Source organism: Ornithorhynchus anatinus, chromosome 4 (assembly GCF_004115215.2).
Source record: "Ornithorhynchus anatinus isolate Pmale09 chromosome 4, mOrnAna1.pri.v4, whole genome shotgun sequence".
NCBI classification, from domain to species: Eukaryota; Metazoa; Chordata; class Mammalia; order Monotremata; family Ornithorhynchidae; genus Ornithorhynchus; species Ornithorhynchus anatinus.
The window spans coordinates 17,201,374-17,225,971 of NC_041731.1; positions in this window are offsets into that span (position 1 = coordinate 17,201,374).

Here is a 24,598-nt window from a genome sequence, read left to right on the forward strand (position 1 = left end):
TGATAATTTTGGGGTGTAGTGGAGAGTGATGACATGGGCTTCAAAGCAAGAGAATAGAAGTGATGGAGGGGCATAGGCTCTTTCTCCTCCTCCCTTGAGTTCAGGGAGGCTCCCTGGGGAAGGATCAGTAGGGGAGACCATTTTTTCTGGAGTGAACCAAGTGTCAGGGACAGTGAGGAGGTAGTCCTCATACATATGTAGCTGTGCAGATCACGTATAAAATAATGATCCATTTTGCCACCCAAGTGGATGGCTCTGGATAGACACATATTGGGGTGGAAATGCTTCCAGGGATGAGATCGATCCTATAGGAGCCAGTTCAGACCCATCTCTCACACTCCTACAACCAGGTTAGGGTCAGGTTGGACTTGAATGGGCCCTCTATTTTTGGTCCATGCAAGGCTCTTCTGTTCTGGAAACCTTTACGAGGTTACCACACGTATCTGAAGATTCAAAGGCATCATGACGATTCTGCTAAAAATGAAGCATCGATCTTAAATCAATCAATGGCATTTATTAAGTGCTTACACTATGCAGGACACTGTACTATGTGCTTGGATGAACACAATGTAAAAGAGTAAGTGTAGACAATACCTATTCACTCAGAGCTTACAAACTATTTATCTTGATGATGTTGTCTTGTTTTGCTCTTTTTTGCTTTGCTGTCTGTCTCCCCCGTTTAGAGTGTGAGCTGGTTATTGGGCAGGGATTGTCTCTATCTGTTGCCGAATTGCACATTCCAAGCGCTTAGTACAGTGCTCTGCACATAGTAAGCGCTCAATAAATCTGATTGAATGAATAGAGAAGCTGAGGGCCTCCCACTATCACCACCCTTCCTATGAGGAAGATCCTTTTCAAACATTTAGAAGAAAACCATAAGTAATGAAGTCTTATTCACACTTCCCACTTGGACGCTATGAAATGTCATTTTTATTCTCCACCACCTCTTTGGTCAAACAAAATACTAGGACCTGTCTCCAAAAACACCTATTCACTGCCAATTCTTATTTTCGAGAATTTTCCAAAGCGAAAACAATAAAACATGTGCAGCATCAAACCTTACCCGGGTCAACGCAGTCTTCATAGAATATGAGAATTAGGAAGGTGAATGTTTTCAGAGATTGAGGCAAGTCACAAGGTAAGAAGTTTACTTCACCAAACCCCTACATGTTGATTTTACTTTCCTAGAACAGAAAAATTGACTTTGATCCTTGAATTTTTATCATCATCATCATAATTATTTATTATGTAGGCTACTTCATGCAGCATACTCTAGAAGGCACAGGGAAAAATACAATTAAAATTAATAATGTCCCTACCCTCAGTCTAAAACGGTCCAGACACTGACCATTGAAAACCACTGGAAGCATATATAAGAAGCATATATAATTCAAAATAATTCACAGAGAACAGAAGCAACCCACCCAGTCAACAGCCTGTCCAGACAGTCTTTCCTAGTCCTCAAAATGTGCTAATTTTCATAGCATTCATGAAAGAATTAAAAGTCTGTTACTCTGCAAAAGACTAGAGGGAGCAGCATCTTTCCCTTTCTTTTTTCTCCTGGTTGGATGCTGTTTTCAGTACACTTTATGCATTCCTAGAATGCATTTGGATTATATGCATATAAAATCAATCCAGGATTGAGCATCTTGCATGATCGGTACTTCAAACTCAATAAGTTATGAGTATCATCAAACATTTTAGAGACAGTGTCTGGCAGCGACTATGTGTTGGTTGCTCTCCTTTGAAGACACATGCACACAGATACACACACACCACACGTGAAGACAAGGAGTTGATTAAGAAACACACTTCAGAGTCAATACAGCATTTGTTCTTGTTGTCCTATGCTGTCAAGTGGTGTCCGACCCATAAAGACGCCATGAACCCCAACGGCCCACCTCCATCGGCAATAGGCTGGTAGTGGATCCACAGAATTTTCTTGGTCAAAATCCAGATGTGGTTTACCATCACCTCCTTCCGTGCAGTAAACCTGAGTCTCCACCCTCGACTCTCTCCTGTGCCGCTTCTGCCCAGCCCGGGTGAGTTTTGACTTGTAGCAGATTGCCTTCCTCTCTCTAGCCACTGCCCAAGCTAGGGATGGACTGGGCAGGCCTCTGCTTGACTATCCATCCCATAGTCGAAACTGGTTGAGGACTGGAAACTCTCCATGTGCGACCCTGAGAGGGGAATACAGCATTACCAACTGCCAGTACACCTCAAGGGAAGCAGCATGGTCTAGTGAACAGAGCGGGGGACCGGGAGTCAGAATGAACTGAGTTCTAATCCCGGCTCTGCCACTTGTCTGATGGGTGACCTTGGCCACCAAGCCACTTCGCTTCTCTGTGACTCACTTACCTCATCTGTAACATAGGGATTAGAACAGTGTGCCCGATGTGGGCCGGGGACTGTGTCCAACCCAATCACCTTGTATCTACCCCGCAGCTTAATACAGTGCCTGACACATAGTAAGCGCTTAACCGATATCACTATCATTACCATTCTTCTTGTTAAGGAAGACTGAGATTATGGACCAACCCACACCTGGGAAACCCTACATCAGCAAACGGAAATATGCGCTAACATACGGATAGGCTCGACCTCAGTGCCATCTGTAAACCATCAGACGGCAAGACAGAAGCACAACAGCAAAGACCTGGAATTCAGAGTGTTCATGAGAATTGAGATAAACCTCTTTGCAACTCAGTCTTGCCGGTGGGAAAGCTGTGAGACACCCAGCTGGCAGCAGGGAACAATAATGGTGAGGGAAAGGAGACAAAGACAAGCAAAGAGGTCGGCATAATTGTTTCAGACCCACTGAAATCCATTCTCAACCGGGAGAGGTCCGCTGGAAAAAAAAATTGCCACAGCCAGACTACCTTCATGTATGACCACGTGGAGAGGAGCTGTTCTTGTTGAATGGAATCTTTGGGAAGATTAGGATACCAAGAGGTAATTTGATGGTTATGGCATTTGTTAAGCACTTACTATGTGCAAAGCACTGTTCTAAGCACTGGGGGGATACAACGTGATCAGGTTGTCTCACGTGGGGCTCCCAGTCTTCATCCCCATTTTCCAGATGAGGTCACTAAGGCCCAGAGAAGTGAAGTGACTTGCCCACAGTCACACAGCTGACAAGTGGTGGAGTAGGGATTAGAACCCATGACCTCTGACTCCCAAGCCTGGGCTCTTTCCACTGAGCCATGCTGCTTCTCATAATAATAGTGTGGGTATTTTTTAAGCGCTTGCTATGTGCAGAGCACTGTTCTGAGTGCTGGGGTAAATACAGGGTACTCAGGTTGTCCCACGTGAGGCTCACAGTCAATCCCCATTTTCCAGGTGAGGTAAGTGAGGCCCAGAGACGTGAAGTGACTTGTACACAGTCACACAGCTGACAAGGGGCCGAGCCGGAATTTCAAACCCATGGCTTCTGACTCTCAAGCCCGGGCTCTTTCCGCTGAGCCACGCTGCTTCTCGTAGTTTCCAACGTCACGTCAGATGATGCAGACATCAATCCGTACATACATGGGGGAGTCATTCAGCACAGAACTGTTAAGCCACTCTCATAAGAAGAGACATACTTTACACTACTGGGCTAGAGATAGGTGTGTGGTGGAGAGGTAGGGGAGTAGCCGGCCTTTCAGCTGAGAATTTGCAAAGATGTTTTCTTTTTTTCTTCCTTAAGCATTTAGATAAACAGTGAGTTTTTATTGCACTCATAAGCAGCCCATAAATTAAATAAAACTAATCTAAATGAGCTCATCACTTTTAAGGAACAGATAAACTTTTCAGATATAATGATAAATGGCCTCAATCATCACTCTCCACTCAAAATGAACTGAATCTGAACCTTTTGAGGTTTGTATTCACATTCTCTTGTGACTTCTCATTTATTCATCTTATAACTTCCTGGTTCTAAGCAGATCGGGAAAGGCCAAAAGATCTGAGGAACAAAAGACTGTGCTCTGTAGAAGGAGAGGCCAAATTTAAGCACACTGGCAATCTTCTGAGACATCTGGTTTCCATAATATTTCTAGGCAACTGTTGCATAATTACAAAATTAGGGGTAGTTAGGCAAATGAAAACTTCAAACCTTTTTAAGATTCACCCATTATTAAATTTTACCATAGCGTGCATGATTCATACTGCGCTCTCCTCAATTATTGGTGGACACCAGAAGACCTGCGCTTATGCCTAAAGGTGGATGGCAGTTATTTGAAGGTGATTTTTAAACTTGACTCACAGTACCTCCATCTCATCTCTCAGTCTGGCTACACTTGCCTGGAAATTCCTCCCTTCCAGTTGATGGCAGATCACCACTCTCCCTACCTTCAAAGCCTCACTAAAATCACATCTCCTCCAAGAGGTCTTCCTTGACTAAGCCCTCATTTCCCCTACGCCCTCTCCCTTCTCATAGCTTATGAACTGGGATCTCAACCCTAGAAACACTTGATATTTCCACCACCCTCAGCTCCAGGGCACTTATGTACAGAACCATAATTAATTTTAATGTCCGTCTCCCCGCTGAACTGTAAACTCCTCATAGAGTCTACCAACTCTCCTTTATTCACTCCTTCAAGTGTTTAGTCCGGTGCCCTTACCCCATTAAGGCCCCAAACAATATCTTCCATCGATTGATTGATTGTTTACTGAGCCTAGAGACCCGCAGCCAAACTTTGAACTTTTTCAAAAGGAGACAAGTTCCTATTTGATATTTGTTAGGCATTGGCCTTATTATTAAATTCTAAATGATTAACAACATGAAATGAATTACATTTAAATATTATGGCTTAATTAGTCCCTGAGTTTAAGGTAAAGCCTTTCATCCAGGCTTACCTAGGAAACTGCAATAAACTTTACAAGCTGATTTATGGTTCGCCACCTAAATGCAGGTACTCTCTGATGTGAAGTGGTTGTTAAAGAGTAGGTTGCTACAGGACAACTTGAAGAGAATTAGTCTCCCTAGAATCTTTCATCTAAGTCCTCAAAGCCATTTATATGTTTGCAAACTTCACTAACCCCTTGTATTTATAAAGGGTCTCTTTCGCAAGAGTTAAGTCTTTTTTCTAACATCAGAGTAGGGTGGATACATATTCATGGATTTACGCTTGTGACTTAGCTTGTTTGTAGCAATCCAGAAAATCAGGGCTCAATCAATCAGTTGTATTTCTTGAGCAGATAGAGCAAATTCCCCGGCTTTCTGATTTACAGCCCAGAATGACCTTGGGCTTCCTTTCAGGTTTAAAAATGGAGTAAATAACTCACTAAACTACCCACAGAAGATCCCATCATGTAATAATTGGAAAGATGAAAATGTCTTTAGCCAGATCCCAAATTAAGATCTCTGTCCTTGAAGACTGTCTCTGAAAATTACTACTGTGGATAATTTTAAGGAACAGAATATTTTCATCCAATTTAATATTTGTCCAGGATGCCAATACTTATTCAAAGGGCAGTAGGAAAAAATACAAAAGTTTGAATAACAAAATTAAAAACCTAGAAACGTATTCCATCCCATGACATTATAAAAGCCTCTAAGGATGGAATGTGATCACTGTTTGAGTACCACGTATTCAGCTGCTCCGAATTAAAGAGAAACACATTCTGGTACAATTGCTAATTTACTTAGCATGTCAATTCTCGCTTCAAATATGCTGAGCCTTGCCAAGGAGTTGCATTTTCATATCCCGCTGAATTTTTAAACTTGGGTATGACAATGTATTTTAAGAGATTCAATGTGGTGTACATCAGCTGAACTGGACCTGAGTGGCTACGATATCATCGAGTAATTATTCCCTTGTAGCAATCATGCTTAGTTCATTTGGAGTGGCTATTAAACACGCCCCTTGCCCTCTGTGAGGGTACAGACCATAATAGGCAACATCTTTTCAGCCATTCTCTAACCAACTGGACTAGGCTGTAAGCTTATTGTTATCTTGTTGAATCTTCTATTGTACTCTCCCAAGCACTGAGTGCTCTGAACACAGTAAGTGCTCAATAAATGCTATTGAATGAAAGAACGAATGAAGTAAGCTGGTACTTAGGACTGTAAGCTCACTGTGGGCAGGGAAAGCATCTACCAACTCTGTTATATTGCCCTCCCCAAGTGCTGAAAACAATGGTCTGCTCAGAGTAAGCATTCAATAAATATGATTGATTGGACTTATAATTACATCTTATTCATTCTTCCTATTTGTCTCTCGATGAAACCTTTTCTTTCCTTCTTACATGGAGTTCGTCTCCTTGCAAAAACTATCACCTTGTGGTAGGCAACAAACCAGTTCCACCAAATGATTCTAAAAATGAATCTGGGTGAAATGATTTGTTTTGGGCCACTCCTGATTGAGTGTCTGATCCACTGGATAGGCAAATGACAAAAGTAACATAAAGACATTGTGGCTTCTGATCCGAAACCGAAGCGGGCCTTCGGCATGCACCGTTGATTCATTCAGTCGTATTTAATGAGTGCTTACTGTGTGCAGAGCACTGTGCAAAGCGCTCGGAAAGTACAATTGGGCAACAGATAGAGGCAATCCCTAACCAACAACGGGCTCACAGTCTAGAAGGGGAAGACGGACAGCTCTGACCACTGGTTTAGGATTCATTATTATTACCCTATTTATTCTGTTAATGAGGTACACATTCCCTTGATTCTATTTCGTTCTGCTTTGCTCTGCCATCCATCTCCCCCGATTAGACTGTGAGCCCGTCATTGGGCAGGGATTGTCTCTATCTGCTGCCGAATTGTACATTCCAAGCGCTCAGTACAGTGGTCTGCACATAGTAAGCGCTCAATAAATACTATTGCATGAATGAATGAATGAATAATAGGGGCTCTGAGAGGGAGTAAAATGAAGGGAAGAGGCAAGAGCAATTTTACACCGGGGATTGAATTTCAAGTAAAAATTAGGGAAGAGAGGAAAGCAAGAGAAAAGCAAAGAGTCATTAGAATATCTGGGCTTCCCCTGGTTCTTCTCAGAGTCAAACTCTGTTAGGGCCCTCTCTGTCTCTCTTTCTATCTTTGTTCTCGCTGCTTCCCAGTGCTCCTCTACATTAATAGTTCACACTGAAAATTTTCATTCATTCATTCAATAGTATTTATTGAGCGCTTACTATGTGCAGAGCACTGTCACTGAATTCGCTGCTGGACTTAACAGGCAGCTGGGATATTGGCTGAGGGTGAGTTTGGCAGAGACAGCTCGGAAACAGCTAGGCCACGGTAAAGGTCCTCCCTACCTGATGAGGGCACCTTTGGAAGAGCTGGGAGTGCTGACCACTTCCCCTGCTATGTCTCCACCACTGTGGAGCTCACTCAATTATCTTCCCCCGAGATGCATTGGGATCTCAGTCCTCAAATGCCTCTTCTAGGTGGTCATTAGTCAGGCATCATCCACCGATGCTGTTGTAGATAAGGAAACAGAAATAAAATCAAGAAGGCCAAAACATCCTTTGCGAGACTGCCAAAGCAGAGTAGTGGCAGATTGATTAAGACACTTTAGACCAAACTCTAGGCCTACGGGACTGTAGTGTATGGCGGGGAGACTTTTAGCACATGTAGATGCCACATTGGGCTCCTTGGGAGATTCCACCACTTAGTGGCCAGACTCAATATCAACTGCAAAGATACGATCATGCACTGGGAAGTTCTGAAAAGTAGTCAGTCTCCTAGCATCAAAACTACTCTCACCTTAATACAGCCAGGTTGGGGCAGAGTTGTGAAGAGAATAAGTAATAGCAGGATATCCAACAGCTGCCGTATGGAAACGGGGAAGTGAAAGGACGATTTCATTGTGCTATTTGGGGCATTGGTGACTTGCCCATCAGAGGAAGCATTTTATGAACATGGCCATCAGTCCATCGTATTTAACGTGTGCTTGCTGTGTGCCGGGTACTATAGTAATCACTTGGGGAGAGCGCAATATACCAGATTAGCTAGACACATTCCCTGCCCACAACATGCTTGCACTCCAGAGGGTTGGTAAATGGACTGGTAAAGCAAAGTCTCTGACTGCTTAGGACAGAGCAGTATGGCATTTCTGCCATCAAAAAGGGAGGGGTTCTCTTTGAACAAAAGTTTCACCTGGAGAGAGACACAAGCGGATGAAGGAGCAAACAGTGTCCGGCATTACAAACGTTACATACAGAAGTTACAAGAAGCAAATGCACCAACACTGGTGAACTGCCCTGTCAGTGGCATCTTTGAATTTGAAGGACGATAATCATTGTGAGGCTTGATAAGCGCTTACTACTTGCCAAACACTGTAATAAACATCGGGGTAGATACAATACAATCAAATCAGACATGATCCTCATTCTACTTGGGGCTCATGGTCTAAGTAGGAGGGAGAACAGGTACTTAATCCCCCATTTTACAGATGAGGAAACTGAACTGCAGAAAAGTTAACCGATCTTCCCATGCTCACATGGCAGACAAGTGATGGGTTCATGATTAGAACCCAAGTCCTCTGAGTTCCAGGACAGAGGTCTACCCATTAGCTTCTCAACCAAAAACAAAAACATACAAATGCATATAAATGCATAACCAAACCCTGGAACATATTGATTTGAATTTTGATTATGACTGACTAAATGGGGCTTCCAGAGTCACAAGAAAGAAAGCATCCAAATAAAATAATATTTTTGATTAGCACCATTAATCATACATTTATTACCCTATGAATTCATCACTTCAAATAACTTTGAAGACATTTTTTACAGGACGAACATAATTAAATTGATTTACATTTTTTTAAGTGGTTACAAATTTAAAAACTAAGAAAGAGCTTGGCACAACAAATGCGTGCATATTGCCAAACCAAAAATATCTTTAAAAAAATATTTGGGATGTTTTGATAAACCAAAAATGTTTCCAGGTCCTCTCATTCCTTGCCTATAATAGTTATCTGACTCAGCCCCTGTTTCTTTGAGAATAAATGTTGCAAAAATTGAACCATCCCAAAACAAGTATCCTGCTCTGAAAATATCAATATTTTTTTTCATGTCTCCATGAGCAGACACGTCTAAGGACAACTCAATGGCTTGCAGGCTTGTGATGTCAGAAAAGTCTGACCACAATTTACTTGTCTAGTTTTTTTTTTTTCTAAATCGACTGACCTTTCACCGATGGGAACTGGGAAGTCAAAGGAATATTAAGGGCCCTCTGCCTTTCTAAAAACTGTAAAAATATAGGAAAATACTTTTTGAATGGTGCCTTGTCTAAAAATTTATTTATTACAATTAGCATTAATAATAACAATGATAATAATGACAACGAAGATGTTATTAACAGTAATAATAACAACGATATTTGTTGAGGACTTACTATGTGGCAAAGGCTGGGGTAGACACAAGCTAATCAGGTCCCAGTTGGGGCTCACAGCCTAAGTAGGAGGGACAACAGGTATTGAATTCTTATTTTGCAGATGAGGGAACTGAGGTACAGGGAAGTTAAGTGATGTGCCCAAGGTCTCACGGCAGGCAAGTGACAGATATTACATCAGAACCCAAGGACTCTGACTCCCAGTCCTGTGCTTATCCCTCTAGGCCGTCCTGCTCATTTAAATTCTCACCTCACTTTCTTCACAAATTTGGGCACGCGAACAATGTTGTTCCTTATGTTTGTGGAGTTCTTTTCTCTTTTATAAAAGTGATAATTGTGGTATTTATAAATTTCTTACTCTGTATGACATACTGTACTAAGCACTAGAATAGATACAAGATAATGAGGTCCCGCATGGGTCTTCCAACATAAGTAGGAGGGAGAGCAGTGGTTGAATCCGCATTTCCCAGATGTGAGAACTGAGGCAGCAGGAGAGTAAATGAGTTCTCCAAGGGAGTGGGTATAGATAAAGGATAGAACAGGACCCAGAGGTGATCCTTGAGGGATTCCCAGAACTAGAGAGATCACTGGTAACCTTTGAGAGGGCAGGTTCCTCTGAGTGGGGGGGTGGGAGCCAGATTGGAGCAGATCAAGGGGATAATTGGAGGAGAGGAAGAGGAGGCAGCTGGTCTATACAACTCACTCAAGGAGTATGGAGATGGAGCGATAACTGGAGGAAGCCCTCAGGTCAAGGGAGGGCTTTTTATAGGAAAGGGGGCACAATAAGCATGTTTCAAAGCACTGGGGAAGAAGCCGTTGGAAAGCGTACAGTTGAAGATGGCAGTCTCCTGAAGGAAGAAGGGAGGTGGCAAATGTTTTGATAAGGTAGGAAGGGATAGGGTTGCAGGAGGGGGTCACAGGAGATGGGATATCACCTTAAGATACTACTGGGAAAGATGGGATAGTCAAAGAAGGGGCTTGAGGAGGGTGGGACTAGAGAGGTTTTAGGGAGATCATGCTTGATGGTTTCAATTTTGTCAATAAAATAAGTGCCTAGTTCATTAGGGGCAGAAGATGGAGAGGTCCGGGGCAGGGAATTTGAGGAGTGAGTTAAACATTTAATAATAATAATAATAATAATCAATTCTAATGGTATTTGTTAATTGCATACCATGTGCCAGGCATTCTACTAAGCACTGGGATGGATACTAGCAAATTGGGTTGGACACAGTCCCTGTGGGGCTCACTGTCTTAATCCTCATTCTACAGATGAGGTAAGTGAGGCCCACAGAGGTGAAGTGACTTGCTTAAGGTCACAGAGCAGACCAGTGGCTGAGCTGGGATTAGAACCCACAAAAACATCTGAAACATCTGATGAGGGCAATGGGCCTGGGACTCAAAGAGGATGGAGAAATAATGTTGCCAGGTGGAGGAGAGGCTAAAGTTAAAACAGCAGCACGGAGGTGAGATAGACCAAGGCAGATCTGGATTTCTGCCAGCAGTGCTTTGCAATTCATGCACAGGAGCGAAGGACGTAAATTGTACAGATGATCCAGTGTTTTGAGATCATCGTGTCAGATCAGCAATGGGATAGGGGAGCCAGTGAGTTTAGTTCAATAGAGCAGATGGGGTTGAGGGCATCAATTGGTGAATCAAAGGAAAGTTGATTGAGTATGGAGTCTAAACGGGGTATGATGGGCTTGAACAAAGTAGTGCCGATCGAAAGATGAAAGATTTCTGTGAGAGTATATGACAGATTTGCAAAGAGGAGATGTGTGGGAGAGAAGGCAAGTGAGAAAGATGTTGTCAGATGGAAAGATTTCAGAGTTGGTGAGGGTAGAAACTCTACAGTTACTCGAGATTATGAAATCAAGTGTGGGTCTAAGTTGGTGATGCTGAAGCAGGAGGTCATTGGAGTTGAGGAGTGACAGGAAGTGGGTAGCAGAAGGGTCACTGGGAACATCCACATGGATATTGAAATCCCCGAGGATCAGTGGAGGAATGGAGAAAGAGTAGGAATACGAGAAAAGGATCAAAATAAGATGACCTAAGCCAGCTGAGGCAGCTCAGCAGATAGAGATCATTCATTCATTCAATAGTATTTATTGAGCACTTACTATGTGCAGACCACTGTACTAAGCGCTTGGAATGTACAAGTCAGCAACAGATAGAGACAGTCCCTGCCCTTTGATGGGCTTACAGTCTAATCAGGGGAGACAGGCAGACATGAACAATGGCAATGAATAGAGTCAAGGGGAAGAACATCTCATAAAAACAATGGCAAATAAATAGAATCAGGGTGATGTACATCTCATTAAACAAAATAAACAAAATAAATAGGGTGATGAAGATATATACAGTTGAGTGGATGAGTACAGTGCTGAGGGAAGGGAGAGGGGGAGGAGGAGAGGGAAAGGGGGGAGAAGAGGGTTTAGCTGCGGAGAGGTGAAAGGGGGGTAAGGGAGCAGAGGGAAAAAAGGGGGGAGCTCAGTCTGGGAAGGCCTCTTGGAGGAGGTGAGCTTTAAGTAGGGATTTGAAGAGGGGAAGAGAATTAGATTGTCGGAGGTGAGGAGGGAGGGCATTCCAGGACTGCGGGAGGACGTGGCCCAGGGGTCAACGGCAGGATAGGCAAGACCGAGGGATGGTCAGGAGGTGGGCGGCAGAGGAGCGGAGTGTGCGGGGTGGGCAGTAGAAAGAGAGACGGGAGGAGAGGTAGGAAGGGGCAAGGTGATGGAGAGCCTCGAAGCCTAGAGTGAGGAGTTTTTGTTTTGAGCGGAGGCTGATAGGCAACCACTGGAGGTGTTTAAGAAGGGGAGTGATATGCCCAGAACAGGAAGATGAGCCGGGCAGCGGAGTGAAGAATAGACTGGAGCAGGGCGAGAGAGGAGGAAGAGAGATCAGAGAGAAGGCTGACACAGTAGTCTAGCTATGATATAACGAGAGCCTGTAGCAGTAAGGTAGCCATTTGGGTGGAGAGGAAAGGGTGGATCTTGGTGATATTGTAAAGATGAGACCGGCAGGTCTTGGTAACAGATCGGATGTGTGGGGTGAACGAGAGAGCCGAGTCAAAGATGACACCGAGGTTGTGGGCCTGAGAGACGGGAAGGATGGTCACTGTGTCCTTGGGCAGCTCTCTGTCCCACGCAATGTTAGAGGGGCTGCAGTAGCTCAGTGGAGAGAGATCTCTGTGTCTGCAGGCAGCTCTCTGCCTCAGGTGGCCATAGATACCCTGGGCTGGCTGAGGCAGCTTGTCAGGATGAGATCGCCGTGTCTGCGGGCAGGTCTCTGCCCTGAGAGACGTTCGATGTCCTGGACTGACTGAGGCAGCTTGCCGAGAGAGGTCTCTGGGTCTGCTTCCTAAGCTAGGGGATGCTAGGTGACCCGAGTCGGTTGAGACAGCTTGGCAGAGATCCCAGTTTCCTGGGGCAGCTCTCTGTCTTGGGTGATGTCGGGTGCTTGTGCAGGCTGAGGCAGCGCAGCAGAGAGGCGGTGAGTCCCCCTCCCGAAATGCTGTGGCTGAGAAGAAGCCATTCCTTCATCTTCAGGTGTAACTGACTAACACTGACTGACACTGTGGTGACAAAAACCTATCTTTTTACTTATAAACAGGGGCTGGCCTTCACATCAACCCAAGAACCCAGGTTCGTCTTCATCAGTTGTTTGCCACCTGGGTTGAGGCATTGTCAGCGCCTTTGTTTTACTCCGTCCTTAAAACCTTTCCTCTTCCCTCTGCTTTCTTGGCCTAATTTCAGCTCTCCATACAATAGATGCTTGCAAAGTGAGCATAACTTTGATGCAAGGAGTCTCGCTACTTTCCAGAACGTCATCGTTCCCGATCTAGTCTTGCCACTTGCTGTTGAGTTTGGCCCCAGAATGACGCCGGTGGAATTGTTTAAGGATTCTTCATGACACAGCCTTGTTAATTGGCCTGTGACAGGAAGTCTTGAATTCTTTCCTTTCGGTTGTCTTTTAGGTCTCGGAATGTCTAAAACTGAGAATTTCCATTCTGGGGATAATTTGACCATTACGACATTCAGAGTGATTCTTACAAAAGGCACGGCCTGGCTTTCCTATTCCCAGACCTCTTGGGAAAAAGACTGACCTGTTATATTGTGCAAGGATGTGAATGTTAGAAAGGAAATCTTTGCTTAAAAGCCAAAGGTTCAGTTGAACAAATAGCCTAAGGTTACTTTGCTTTCCAGCCTCGGTCTTTGGGTTCCCCGCAGGCATGGGCCACTTCATTCTCTATAATAATAAAAATAATAATGATGATGGGATTTAAGCACTTACTATGTGCCAAGCACTGAGGTAATATTAATAATGTTGGTATTTGTTAAGCGCTTATTATGTCCCGAGCACTGTTCTAAGAGCTAGGGTAGATACAAGGTCATCAGGTTGTCCCATAGGGGGCTCAACAGTTTTAATCCCCATTTTACAGAGGAGGTAACTGAGGCACCAAAAAGTTAAGTGGCTTGCCCAAGGTCACACAGTGGACAAGTGGCAGAGCAGGGATTAGAACCCATGTCCTCTGACTCCCAAGCTCGGCCTCTTTCCACTAAGCCATGCTGCCTCCATGCTGCTGAGGTAGACACAGGTTATCAAGGTGTCCCGCATGGGGCTAAGAGTCTTACTTCCCATTTTACAGGTGACATAACTGCGGCACAGAAAAGTTAAGTGACTGGTCAAAGTCACTCAGCAGATCAGTGGGGGAGCCAGGATTAGAACCTACAACTTCTGACTCCCTAAACCGGGCTCTTTCCATGGAGCCACGCTGCTTCTCTGTCCCTATTTCTCTCCCTTTTCTGCCCCGTCTCTCTGCGACCCTTAGATCCTATCATTGCTTCCTCCATCCTCACGTGACTAGACTGCCTTCATCTTTTAAGCCTCAGGCTTTGGATTCCTGACTGCCTCATGACCTCTTCCCCCTCTACAAAGAATGCATCCTTGCTCTCAGGATGAGAAAGAGGCAGAGACTCACTGTGCTTGCAATATATTCTTGGAAAATGCCTTGTGAAATTTTCCATGCAAACAAATGTTTCCATCATTGTCATGTTCAGTGAGAGGGATGAAATTCAGCACATTATCATTATTATTCATGATAATATGATTTTTTAATCATTATTATTCAGATGATTCTCAAATCTGCATCTCCATCCCTGATCTCTCTCCCTCTCTGCAGTTTCTCATTTCCTCCTGCCTTCAAGACATCTCTACTTGGACGTCATCCCATTACTTTAAACTTAAGACATCCAAAACAGAACTTCTGTTCTTTCCACCCGAACCCTGGCCGCCCCCTGATTTTCCCATCACTGTAGACAGCACCACCATCCTTCCTGTCTCACAAGTCCACAGTCTTGACATTATCATCTGTCTAATCGTTCAATTATATTTATTGAGAGTTTACTCTTTGCAAATCACTGTACTAAAGAGCATAAAATAACACTAACCAGACACATTCCCCACCCACATCTCTCTCATTCAACCCACAGATTCAATCTATAAATCCTGTCAGGTCAACCTCCACAGCATGGCTGAAATCAACCCTTTCCTCTCCATCCCAACGGCTACCTCTTTAATCCAAGTCCTTATCCTATCCTGCCTTGATTCCTGGATAAGCCTCCTTGCTGACCTCTCTACCTCCTGGGTCTTCCCACTCCAGTCTATACTTCACTCTGCTCACGTTCAGCTCACGTTTCCCCACTTCTCAAGAACCTCTAGTGGTTGCCCATCCAGCTCCACAACAAACAGAAACTTCTTACCATTGTTTTAAAGTGCTACTTCAGCTCCCTAATTTCCTACCACAACCCAGCCCACGGGCCTTTGCCCCTCTAATGCCAATACTCACTGTACCTCAATCTCGTCTATCACACCACTGACCACTCATCCATATCCCGCTTCTGGCCTGAAACGCCCTCCCTCTTCCTATCTGGTGGATAATGACTCCCCACCTTCAGAGCCTTACTGAAGGCACATCTCCTTCTAGAGGCCTGCCCTAAGTCATCATTTCCTCTTTTCCCACTCCCTTTCGCATCACCCCGATTTGCTCCCTTTATTCACTTCTCCCTAAGCCCCACAGCACTTATGTACATATCTGTAAGTTATTTCTATTAATGCCCATCTCCCTCTCTAGACTGTGAGCTCACTGTGGGCAGGGAACAATCTACCAACTCTCTTGTATTCTCCCAGATGCTTAATCCAGTGTTCAATAAAGATGATCAATTGATTATTTTAGCTGACCTTAAACATCTTTAAGCATCACTAGTAAGAAAAAGGAATCTATCATAATGCATGCCTTTTTTCTTATTAACGGTAATATGGTAAAGTGGTAATACTAAAATTATTAATATGCCACAGGTTACCAGCTCATTCTCTCTAGGTCTGCCATATTTCTTTGTAGAATGCCCTATTAAGGGCTGTGAAGAAAACGTGAAACAACAATAATATGCTCACTGATTATTCTAATGATGAAAATACCAAGCAAATACCTCAGAAAGGTAAAGCTATGTTCCTCTTAGATTTTCAACTTCTATGGCTAACAGGAGATGATCACAAGTGACAGGTGTGGAGAAACCATAGCAGTAACCAAGAAATGCTGCCCCTCTTTCAAGATGTTATATGTTCCTACATATGGTCTCAAAATACCCATAAAAAATGAAGATTACCTAATACGAGCCCCATGTGAGTCAAAGACTGGATGTGGCCTGATTAACTTGTATCTACCCTCGAATGAGAACAGTATTTGACCCATAAGTGCTTAAGTAATACCATAAAAAATAATGAAGATGGTCCCAAACTCAACACAAAGAGGAAGTTCTGAAGAATTTTCAGTCACATTTTAATGCCCTTTGAGTATTTTAAATTTCCCTCAGCCCCACAGCACTTGTGTACCTATCTATAAACTATTTATATTAATGTCTGTCTCCTCCTCTAGACTGCAAACTTACTGTGGGCAAGGAACATGTCTCCCGACTGTTGTACTGTACTTCCCCAAGCACTTATCACAGTGGTCTGCACACTGTAAGAACTCGATAAATACCACTAATTGATTCTAAGCACGCCTCTTAAACTGAACACGATGGCCTGCAAAAATAGACCTTCCATCATCATCATCATAATAATAATTATGGCATTTGTTAAGAGCTTACCATGTGCCAAGCACTGTTCTAAGGGGTGAAATGCAAAGACATGGTCTCTGTTATTAAGGAATTTACTTCAGCAAAGCTATGAAATATGGCAAAGCACCTTAGGCATGTTGATTTAAACAGAGGTCTAACAGCATATGTAAGGATGACAGATTTCTACAAGGTTGTCCTCAACACACAGAACACTGAGGAAATGCCACAGGATCTCAAAGCACTCCATCTTCAAGAAGCTAAGTAAAATATCAAATTGTGGTCACTGATAAGATATTTGGATATTCAAGACTACTCATGAATTGGGTACTGCTTCAAATGAATGCTCCCATTAACAATAATAAGTGCTTAACAGCAATTAAACATTTAGTACAGTGCTCTGCACGTAGTAAGCACTCAATAAATACTAGTGAATGAATGAATAATAACAGTAATAATATTGGTATTTGTTAAGTGCTTACTACGTGACAAGGACTGTTCTAAACTCTGAAGTAGATACAAGGTAATTAAGTTAGACACAGTCCCTGTCCTCCATGGGGCTCACACTCTTAATCTCCATTTTACAGATCAGGCAACTGAGGCCCAGAGAAGTTAAGTGACTTGCCCAAGGTCACACAGCAGATGAGTGGCAGAGTCAGGATTGGAACCCAGGTCCTTCTGACTCCCAGGCCCGTGCTCTATCTACTAGCCATGCTGCTTCTCAGTGGTCAGTGATTCTTCAAATCAGAGCGTGGTATAATACAGTACCATGAAGTTGATTAGACTGACTAGACAGATGCCTTCCCGTTGGACCAATTCCCCAGCATTGATCATTTTTGAACAAAGCTCCTATTCCCTTTTTTCATGTCTATTAAGGCTCAGTTTGGGCATTACCAGAGAAGAGGGGGGCAAGGTAGCGAGAGGAGGCAGGGTGGATCTCCCTGTTTTGCAGGACCACCTCCCTGGAGACCCCCCATTTCCCCTCCATTTTCTCGAGCAGAGAGCCTGAGTTTGCAGACCACCTAACTCCTCCGGCCTCCCACCATCCCATCCCCCGCCACTGCCAGCTTGCCGCAAGGAAGGAAGTAGTAGTCAGTTCCAGGGCATGTGGCTAGGGGTCTCAGAGCCATCCTACCTGCATTTCCAGGACTTCTGACCAAAAAGGAGAGAACAAACTGCCAGTTCTGCTGGGCTGTGTCTCTCTGGAGGAGCTTCCATAGGGTCCACTGGGTGAGGGAATTCCCCCGGAGGCCCAGACTTGTTCCTTGACCCTTCTCCACCCACAGGAAAGGAGACACAGCTGTGACTCCAGTCTGGGCCAGGGAGCATCAGGGCAACCTGCAGGAAGGAGGTGGGGAGTGCAGGAACCCAGCTGTCCTAATGCTCTCCTGAGCAGCCTGAAAGCTATGTTGTGCTTCCTCCCCAGTGGCACACTGAAAACAAGTTGCAGTTAGTGGGATTTGAATCAGCAAAGCTGCATGACCAGGTCCTTGTTCTTTCCACTAGGCCACCCCGCTCCTCTTTAGGGGATACATGGAAGATCATTACAGCATCATGGGCCGGGCATGTCCAAGTAAATAAATTATTCTAGACATCCTTCTATCCCTCAAACTTCCTCCAGCCAACGATTTTCCCCCACATTAGCAGACACCCATGAGCTTTGGATTCAGCACTGTCCCCGGCCCTCTCTTACATATCTGACCTTGATACCTCCTACTTCTAGGTATGGGTATGTAGTTCCTTCCCAAATTCACTTTATTACTGAGCCTCACCCTCAGTTCTCCTATTTCCCCCCAATTGTTCACGGTGAGGGCACCAGGCTGCTGTCAGATTGTGTCATTTGGCTGGTAGGGGAAGGTGGTGTCATGTTGGATCAGAGTGCAACTCTTTGCCTCAGGATTGGTAGAACTGATGGTTAGTCCAGACAAAATACAATTTGTATCCTTTTTACACCTAAAGCATGCATAGAATTTGTCTTTTCCTGTCTTTCAATGAGATTGTAAGGCTGAGGGCAGGAATTACATAAATGACTTCTACTGCACTTTTCTGAGATCCTAATAGAGTGTTCCGCATCTAATATGCACTCAGCAATTACTACGATATGAAGGAATTCTTTCATTCAATCGTATTTATCGAGCGTATTTATCAAGTTAAGTGACTTGCCCAACATCACACGGCAGACAAGTGGCGGAGCCGGGATTAGGATCCAGGCCCTCTGACTCCTAGGCCTATGCTCTTTCCACTAGGCAACATCACTTCTGATTTCTCCGTATCCTAACTTCTTCATCCCTGTTGACAAAATGATTACCCCTCCTGTTTCAGGAGCTTTGAAACTTAGTGTCATCATTGACTCCCATTGTTTCTTTCTTTATTTTGTTATGAATCTCTAAATCCTGCTGATTCTTCATCTGTAATATTTTACTGATCCAACTCCTTCACAGCACTCTGAATATCATCAATCAATCAATCGATCAAGGGTATTTATTGAGTGCTTACCATGTGCAGAGCACTGTACTAAATGCATGGAGAGTACAATACCAAAGAATTATTAAAAATAATAATGATAATGATGGTATTTGTTAAGTGCTTACTATGTGCCAAGCACTGTTCTAAGCGCTGGGGTAAATACAAGGTAATCAGGTTGTCCCACGTAGGGCTCACAGTCTTCATCCCTATTTTACAGATGAGGTAACTGAGGCACAGAGAAGTGAAGTGATTTGCCCAAAGTCACACAGCTGATCAGTGGCAGAGCCATGATTCAGGATGATGATGGTATTTATTAAGCACTTACTATATGTCAAGCCCTGTTCTAAGCTCCGGGATAGTTACAAACTAATCAGGCTGGTCACGGTTCAATAGTAGACACAGGAATAAACAGAGATCTTCCCTGTATATAATGAGTTTACAGTCTCAATCAATCAAGAATATTTATTGAGCACTTTCTCTGGATAACAAACTATAATTAAGAACTTGGGAAAGGATGACAGAGTTAGTAGACAGGACCCCTGCCTTCCAGAAGCTTAAAATTTAGTTGAGAAGACAGACACTAAAATGAATTATAGTCAAGTGATACAAAAGAGATGCTCATATGTGCATGAGCTTGGTGATGGGGAGAGAATGGGGCGAGTACCTAAGTGCTTAGGGGATGAAGTTTCTAATGCACGGGTGACATGGTAAGGAGGAAATAGGGGAGATGAGTGATTATCGGAGAAGGCCTTTGGGATTCATTCATTCATTCAATAGTATTTATTGAGTGCTTATTATGTGCAGAGCACTATACTAAGCTCTTGGAATGGACAAGTCAGCAACAGATAGAGACAGTCCCTACCCATTGATGGGCTCACAGTCTAACTGGGGGAGACAGGCAGACAAAAAACAAGACAACTTAATCCAATGTCAGATGAAATCTCATTTGAGTAGGGCTTTGAAAATGTGGAGAGTAGTTGTCTCCTGTATATGAAGGGTGTGGGAGGAAGATGAAGAGTGTGAGCAAGAGGTGGATAGTGATGGAAATGAGGATGAGGTATAGTAAATTAGTGTTAGAGCAATGAAGTGTACATGTGTGAGAGAGAGAGAGCTTGGTTACAGCGGGAAAGGGCCGAGGATGAGTAGTGGGGAGAGAAATGACTGCTTTAAATCTGACGGTCAGGACTTTCTCTTTGACACAGACAGGGATGGATCTAACCATTGAGGTTGGCGAGGATAGGGACGGGGATAGGGACTCTGGGTCTGTGTCCTGCATCTACCCCAGTGCTTATAACAGTGCTTGACACAGAGTAAGCAAATAACAAAGACCTTATAAAAATGTCAAGAAGAGAGAATCGTGTGAAATACAAAACAAGCTGAGAAATAGCGGGTCAGGAGTGAGGCTCCAAGGATTAATCGATTCAAGACTCTGCAGACCCAAAGGACAACTCAGATTGCTTCGCTTTCCAGAAGAGTGTCTTCCTGAAATTAAAATTCCACTGAAGTGAATAGGTGGCTCAAAAAGAGAATCTCAAAGGCACGATAGTATAATTCGACAAGCTCGTGAATGCATCCTTCCATCCAGTCATTGTCGACGAGGTCATTAAAATAACAGTTTTCCTGGCATAGGAAAATGCTGCATTTGCTCCAACATTACATAGAGTTATCATCAGATTAAAGGTCATGAGCCATGCTAAACCTCCAGAATTTGATGGCACACGTGCCAAACTTTCCAAGCCGTGGTGGAGAGTCCTGTTTGAATATCTGCACAAACTCGCCCTCGACGCATAGAATACAGAGGTAATCCCGCAGAATTTCAAAGATGTGTTCATTGCAAAAGAATGGTCAGAAAACTGCCTGGGGAAACTCTCCTTAATTCTGAGTGCTCTCTACTTTGGTATTTCAGCCCAACTCCCATGGCCCAATGCGCTACTCAGGGCTCCGATAGCTCAGCAGATAGATGGAGTGGATCCACGTGGGGGGATGGAAGATTGTGCTCTGGAACCAGCGTGTCCTAGTGGAAAAAGCAGTAGCATGGCCTAGTGGATAGAGCATGGGTCTGGGAGTCAGAAGGTTGTGGGTTCCAATCCCGGCTCAGCCACTTGCCTGCTGTGTGACCTCGGGCTAGTCACTTTACTTCTCTGTGCCTCAGTTACCTCATCTGTAAAATGGATATTGAGGCTCTGAGCTTCTTGTGGGACAAGGGCTGCATCCAACCCCATTTACTTGTCCCCATCCCAGTGCTTAGTACAGGGCCTGGCACAGAGTGAGTGCTTAACAGTACAACAATTATAATATTAATTATTATTATTAAAGAGCATGGGCCCGGGAGTCAGAGATGTGGGTTCTAATCCCAGTTTCACCACATGTCTCCTGTATGACCTTGAGCAAGTCACTTAACTTTGCTGTGCCTCATTTACTCATCTGTAGAAGGAGGATTAAGACTGTGAGCACCCTGTCGGACAGGCACAGTGTCCTTCCTCAGACCTTGTATCTACTCCAGTGCTTAAAACAGTGCTCGGGATAGAGTAAGCACTTAAATATTACACAGATAATAATAATTACTATTATCATTAAAACACACACACAGAGCAGTGTGAATATTTATGAACAACTTTTGAAAATCAGCTAAAGAGAATGCTGTGGCTATGCAGGCCACAAAAACCAGACTTCAAGGTCAGCCGGGATTGCACTTCGCACAGCCGGACACCTCACAGAATCAAACGGACCCCCCAGGGCCGTGGAGTTTGATAAATCTTTCAGGACAGCCAAATATTGTAGGGGTTGATAGGACCTGGATCTGCCTGGAATGACAAATGCTTTCCCAAAGTCTATAAACACCATGTTGAGATTCTGCTATGTTCTCCTGTGTTTCTTCTCATACTAAAACGCAGCAGAGAATCTTTCCGCTGAACCCTAGAGAGCCCTGGAGTCACATTACGATTCCAGACATGCACGGTTAGCGCTGTTCCTTGGCAGCCAGAGTCAAGGAGACTCTGGGACAGATCTGGCCAGGAATGGAGGGGAATGAGATTCCACAGTCATTCCTAGAGTTAACTTTATGCTCTTCCTTTATGTTGTTGAAATGGTACATCTTTGAAATCCAGCCAGTGGCATTTCTCCAGGGCTCCAAATGTTAGATCGAGCCCACAGAGGCATCTGAATAGATCTACTTGGCGGTTCTAGGAAGTTTTCCATTAGGCCTGGGAGCCTGACCATGCTTTCGGGAGACAACTGCAGCATCGACGTCATTAAATACTGGAGTAAAGACAGGTTGGCAGATTAACTTTTCTTTGAAGAAATTGTTCTTCAGTGGAAGAAAGTATATTAAGGATATTGTCGATATGTCATTACTTAAAGATCTTCTCCCCCCATTTTTCCTGCAGGGAAAGTAGCGTGGCCTAGCTGAAAGAGCATGGGCCTGGGAGGAAGAGAATCTGGCTTCTGATCCCCACTCTACCACTTTCCTGCAGGGTGATCTTGGTCAAGTCACTTAACTTCTCTGTGACTTAATTTACTCATCTAAAAAAACAGAGATGCAATTCCTGTTATCCCTCCCGCTTACTCTGAGGGTTCAGAGACTGTGGCTAACATAATGATCTTGTATCAGTCCTCGTGCTTAATACGTTACTTGGCATATCTTGTCTTACGCTGTCGCGTCGTCTCCGACCAATAACGACACCATGGACACAGCTCTCCCAGAAGGCCCCACTTCCATCTGCAATCGTTCTGGTAGTGGATCCATAGAGTGTTCTTGGTAAAAATATGGAAGTGGTTTACCACCTCCTCCTTCCACGCAGTAAACGTGAGTCTCCTCTCTCGACTCTCTCCCGCACGGAGACACTGCTGCCCGTCAAGGGTGAGTTTTGACATGTAGAAGATGGCCTTCCGCTCACTAGCCACTAGCCAAGCTAGGAATGGACTGGGTAAGCTTCTGCTTGACTCTCTCTCCCATAGTCGAGACTGGTAGAGGACTGGAAACTCTCCAGGTGCCACCTGGAGAGGACACTTGGCATATAGCAAGCAATCAATAAATATCATTGTTATTCCTATGTGAATAGTGTCCTCTACATCTATGAGAGCTCCTTTTTGGATTTTATGGTCTGTATTCACTCTGCAGAGATTCACTCTTGCAGCATTTAATAAACATTATTATGTGCCATTCATTCATTCATTCAAAAGTATTTATTGAGCGCTTACTATGTGCAGAGTACTGTACTAAGCGCTTGGAATGTACAATTGGGCAACAGATAGAGACAATTTCTGCCTGTTGATGGGTTCACAGTCTAATCAGGAGAGACATATGGACAAAAACAAGACAACTTAATTGCAATAAATAAAATCAAGGGGATATACACCTCATTAACAAAATGAATAGGGTAATAAAATAAATAGAGTGATAAAAACTGAACTAAGCAGGAAGTAAATACAATGCAATCAAACTATTATTATTATTATAATGGTGTTTGTTAAGCACTTATTATGTGCCAACACTGTCCTAAGCACTGGGTAGATACAGGGTAATCAGGTTGTCCCACGTGGGGCTCACAGTTTTAATCCTCATTTTACAGATGAGGGAACTGAGGCACAGAGAAGTTAAGTGGCTTGCCCAAGGTCACACAGCAGACGAGTGGCCGAGCTGGGATTAGAATCCATGTCTTCTGACTCCCAAGCCTGTGCTCTTTCCACTAAGCCTCGCTGCTTCTCAAATCGGACATATTCTCAAATCAGACGTATTCCTCGTCCCACTTGGGGCTCTCGATCTGAAGGGGAGGGAGGACAGGTATTTGTGCTCCATTTTATGGAGGAGGCAACTGAGCGACAGAGAAGCGAAGAGACTCGCCCAAGGTCACAGTGCAGGCAAGTGTCCGAGCTGGGATTAGAACCCAGTTCTCCTTCCTCACCGGCTCGTCCTCTTGCCACTAGGCCTCGCTCCTCCCCGCTATACAGAGAAGTCTTAGATTTGGTTTCCGTCTGAGTCGCCACGGGCCTCTTCAGTCTCAGTATCCCACACCTTGCCACACGTGTCCCTAACATGTTATAGGTGACTCTACGGAGGCCTCGACCACCCTTACGGCAAGGTCACGTGGAGCCGCAAGCTCTGGGAAATATCAACCGAGGCTCTAGTTCTCTAAAATCATATAAAAGATTAAAACACACTCAACCGCTCAACTGTATATATCTTTATCACCCTATTAATTTTGTTTATTTTGTTTAATGAGATGTACATCACCCTGATTCTATTTATTTGCCATTGTTTTTATGAGATGTTCTTCCCCTTGACTTTATTTATTGCCACTGTTCTTGTTTGCCTGACTCCCCTGATTAGACCGTAAACCCATCAAAGGGCAGGGACTGTCTCTATCTGTTGCCGACTTGTACTTTCCAAGCGCTTAGTGCAGTGCTCTGCACATAGTAGGTGCTCAATTAAATACTATTGAATGAATGAATGAAAGTGTTGTAAATATGCCTAAATTGCCTAAATCTTCACCAGATACAAATATCACCTGGATGTCTGAAGGATCCTGAGGAACTGAAACATAAGGAGCCCAGTTTTCTTCCTGAACGGCAGGGGAGAGAGGGGTAGGCTGACTCATAATCATGCCTGGGGTCCCCCCTCTCCCTGAAATGGACTCTGGGGAAAGTCACCGCCCCTTGATTTATAGGATTTTCTGGCTTCTGGCTTCACTGGAGAAGCTGT